The sequence below is a fragment of the Chrysochloris asiatica genome, unplaced genomic scaffold (genome assembly GCF_000296735.1).
Source record: "Chrysochloris asiatica unplaced genomic scaffold, ChrAsi1.0 scaffold00100, whole genome shotgun sequence".
In the NCBI taxonomy this organism is placed as follows: Eukaryota; Metazoa; Chordata; class Mammalia; order Afrosoricida; family Chrysochloridae; genus Chrysochloris; species Chrysochloris asiatica.
Genome location: NW_006408618.1, coordinates 2,466,979 through 2,471,881, shown reverse-complemented (window position 1 = coordinate 2,471,881; position 4,903 = coordinate 2,466,979).

The window sequence follows — 4,903 nt, the reverse complement described above, 5'->3', positions numbered from 1 at the left end:
AAGTGAATAAGGAAGGCCATAGAAGAATTGATGCTTTTGAGTTATGGTGTTGGATGAGAATACTGAAAGTGCCATGGACTGCCAAAAGAACCAACAGATCCATGTTGGAAGAAGTGCAGCCAGAGTGCTCCTTGGAGGCCAGGATGGCCAGACTTCATCTCTTATACTTCAGACATATTGTCAGGAGGGACCAGTTTCTGGAGAAGGATATCATGTTTGGCAAGGTGGAGGGTCAGAGGAAAAGAGGGAGACCCCAGTGAGATGGAATGGCAAAGTGGCAGCATCAGTGGGCTCAAGCGTGGCAACAATTGTGAGGTTGGCCCAGGACCTGGCAGTGTTGCTTTCAGTTGCTATGAATCAGTACTGACTCGATGGCACCTAACAACAACAACAACAACAACAACAAAAGGAAGACCAGTTAATGTCACTATTATTTAAAATTATACACCAACCACTAAAGCCTGTGATGATGAGATTTGAGAATTTTACCAAATTATTCAGTCTGAAATTGATCAAACATGCAAACAAAATGTGGTAATTGTAAAGCAAAGCTTGGGAACAGAGAGGAAAAATTAATAGTTGGAAAATATGGCCTTGGTGATAGAAATGATTCTGGAGATTGCATGATAGAATTTTTCAAGACCAATGACTTCTTCATTGCAAATACCTTTTTTAAACAACATAAAATATGATCATATACATGAACCTCACCAGATGGAATACACAGAAATCAAACTGACTACATCTGTGGAAAGAGACAGTGGAAAAGTTCCATATCATCAGTTAAAACAAAGCCAGAGGCAGACTATGTAACCATCAATTGCTCATTTGCAAGTTCAGCTGAAGCTGAAGAACATTAAAACAAGTCCACAAGAGACAAAATATGACCTTGAACACATCCTCCCTGCATTTAGAGATCATCTTAAGAACAGATTTGAAGCATTAGATATCAAAGACTAAAGACAAGAAGAGTTGTTGGATGGTATCAAGAATATCACACAGGAAGAAAGCAAAAGGTCATTAAGAAGATAAGAAAGAAGGAAAAGACCAAAATGGTTGCCAGAAGAGAATCTGAAAATTGCTCTCCAGCATACAGATGCGAAAACAAATTGAAAAAATGAGGAGGTGAAAGAGTTGAATACAAATTTTCCAAGGTCAGCACCAGAAGACAAAGATAAATATTATAACAAAATGGGGAAAGACCGGGAATTAGAAAACAAAAAGGGAAGAACATGTTCAGCATTTCTCAAGCTGAGGGAACTGAAGAAATAATTCAGGTCTTGACTTGTAATACTAAAGGATTATATAGGAAAAATATTGAGTGAGGAAGAAAGCATCAAAATAAGATGTATCAATAAGAAATGATCAATGTTCAACTATTTCAAGAGGTAACATATGCTCAAGAGCCAATGATACTGAAGGAAGAACCCAAGGTGTGTTGAAGGTATTGGTAAAGAACTAGGCACCAGAAACTGATGGAATACAAATTGAAATCTTTCAAAAAATCATGAAGCACTAGAGACCATCACTCATCTATGCCATGAAATTTGGAAGACTGCTACCTGGCTAACTGACTGGAGGCTATCCATACTTGTGCCCATTTCAAAAAGAAGTGACCCAACAGAATGTGGAAATCATCAGACAATATAATTAATATCCCATGTAAGAAAAATTTTGATAAAGATAATACAAAAACAGTGCAACCATACATTGAAAAGAGTACTTCATAGAAGTTCAAGCCAGATCCAGAAGAGAAGGTGGAATGAGGGATACTATTCCTGACATCAGATGGATCTTGGCTGAATACAAGAATACCAGAAAGATGTTTACCTGTGCTTTATTGACTATGCAAAGGCTTTTGATTGTGTGGATCATGACAAGCTATGGGCAGCATTGCAGAGAATGAGTATTCCGGAACACTTAATTGTGCTCACAAGTAACCTGTACATAAACCAAGGGGCAGTTGTTCAAACAGAACGAGGGAACACTGAATGGTTTAAAATGAGGAAAGGTGCGTACCAGGCTTGTATTCTTTCACTATTCTTATTCAGTCTGCATGCTGAGCACACAATCTGAGAAACTGTATTATATGAAAGAAAATTTGGCATTAGGATTGGAGGAAGACCCATTAACAACCTGCGAGATGCAGATGATTCAACCTTGCTTGATGAAAGTGAAGAGGATTTAAAATATGTGCTGATGAAGATCAAAGACTACAGCCTTTGGTATGGGTTGCACCTCAATGTAAAGAAAACAAAAATCCTCACCACTGGAGCAATTAAGCAACATCCATATAAATGGAGAAAGATTGAAGTTGTCACAGACTTCATTTTGCTCAGATCAATCATCAATACTCATGCAAGCAGCAGTCAAAAAAATCAAATGACATATTACATTAGGCAAATCTGCTGCACAGACCTCTTTAAAATGTTCAAGATAAAAGATGTCAGTTTGTGAACTAAGGTGTGCCTGATCCAACCAAGATATTTTCAATAACTTCATATGCATGTGAAAGTTAGGCAGTGAATAAAGAAGACCATAGAAGAATTGATATATTTGAATTACAGTGTTGGAGGAGAATTAAAAGTACCATGGATTGTCAAAAGAACAAACCAATCTGAAAGTACAGCCAGAGTGCTTCTTGGAAGCCAGGATTGCCAGACTTTATCTTTCATACTTTGGGTATATTATCAGAAGGGACCAGGCCCTGGAGAATGAAATCATATTTGGTAAAGTAGTGGGTCAGAGAAAAAGAGGATGGCCCCTAATGAGATGGACTGGCACAATGGCAGCTGCAATTAGCTCAAATGTAGCAACAATTGTGAGGTTGGCACAGGACCATGAAAGTTTCATTCTGTTGTGCATAGGCTCACTATGACTGACTCGGTACTTAACAACAACAGCAACAATGCCTAGGAAATCAATGTTTATGTATTCCATTTCATTTTTGACAACTTCTAGTTTACCTAGAAGGAGCTCTGGTAGCATAGTGGTTACGAATTGGGCTGCTAATCTCATGGTCAGCAGTTCGAAACTACCAGCTGTTCCATGGAAGAAAGACGAGGCTTTCTGCTCCCGTAAAGATTTATAGCCTCGGAAACCCTGTGCAGGGTCTCTATGAGTTGGAACTGATTCCATGGCACACAACAAGTTTACCCAGATTCATACATTCTGTGTTCTGATTATTAGTGTATCTTACAGCTGTTTCTCCTCATTTTGAGTTGCACCTTTTTAGCAGAAGAAGGCCCTGAAAGCTTTGCTCCATTCACATCATAACATTTCTTTGAGGAGACAGCTCTTCCCTAGTTGTATTTTGAGTGCCTTCCAACCTGAGTGGCTCATTGCCAGCATTCTCTCTGACAGTGTTCTGCTGCTATTCATAAACTTTTCTCTTCCAGCACCGTATTGTTTTGTCTTATATCAATTGTAATTGCTCAATTTATTGTCTACCTCTTGGGTTCAGTGAGAGCAAGAGCTGTGGTATGCCCACACATTTATCAGTAACATTTAGCGTGTAAGGAGCTCTGGTAGTGTAGTGGTTATGAATCGGGCAGCGAACCACAAGGTCAGCAGTTCAAAACTACCAACTGTTCCACAGGAGAAAGATGAGGCATTCTGTTCCCATAAAGATTTACAGCCTCGGAAACCCTGTATAGGGTTGCTATGAGTCGGCACACAGCCACCATCACCACTGGCACTTCGTAGTCATTAGGTAAATGTATCATGACAAGGGAATTAATAAATGAACAGTTGTTCTTACTAACATGAAAATGTTGGATTTGTACTGAAGGGCTGCTTTTAAATGGGCTCATTTTTGTCTATAAAATGGAATCAGAACTTAGCTCCTATTAAAGAGATGGATGGTTCTTTCGGTTCACCTGATATGGCATGACACAGCCTCCTATTCCTTAGAAGCAGGTGATCATGGCAGATTTCCAATTTTATCTATGATTTGACTTTATCAATATCCACTCTCCACTCTTCTTCCTGTTCCTCCTCCTCACTTTCTCCCACACAGCATGGCTTAGGGGGAAATTCTAACAAGGATGTGTATTTATTCAGGGGAAACATCGTCTTTAATTTAAACCAAACAAAACCCAAGGATTCTGGCTCTTTCCAGGCTGAGTAATGGGTCTGGAGGAGTGTGCTGTCCTATGCCAGATGCTCCCTGATAACATTAGATCTTTGCGTAATTTTGACTTTTTCCAGTTTGTTAATGTTACTCACGCTTTCGTGCTATTTTATTTCCTTTATGAAGAAATAACAATTTGTCAAAAGTTAGCTTGTCTTGGGGCCTGTGTTTAGGGAGAGATGGAAATATTTGTTGGCCCAGAGTTACTTATACTGCTTATAATTTACTTTGGTGATTTTGTAAGTCTAAGATAGTGTATTAAATCATTACTTCAAGTGGGAAAAAATTAAAAAATCCACCCAAACCAAACCCACTGCCTTGATGTTGATTCCAAGTCATAGTGACTATACATGGCAGAGTAGCATGGCTCCTGAGGGTTTCCCAGACTGTAAATCTTTACAGGAACAGATAGACTCATCTTTCTCTGACCCTGTGGTAAGCCAAACACTTAACCCACTGCACCACTATGAATCCTTTACTTAAAGCAGAGGACCTGAAATTTCCAGTGATTATTATGGTGTGACCAAGGAATGAAATACCCACCCTCATTGAGTGAAGAGTTAAGCTTCAAGAGTTTGAAAAAATGACTTCTTCATTGCCCTAACTTTATGTTCTGTCACTGAATAATGGAATACTTCCTAAACATTCTCCTTTTCAGGTACTCAGATACAATTATCATCTTTTTAAATGTAAATTTGAAACTGAGAAACAGAAAAAGATTAAACTCAAAGACTTAACATATCTATTTTGCTCAGGCTTCTTAAAGTACTG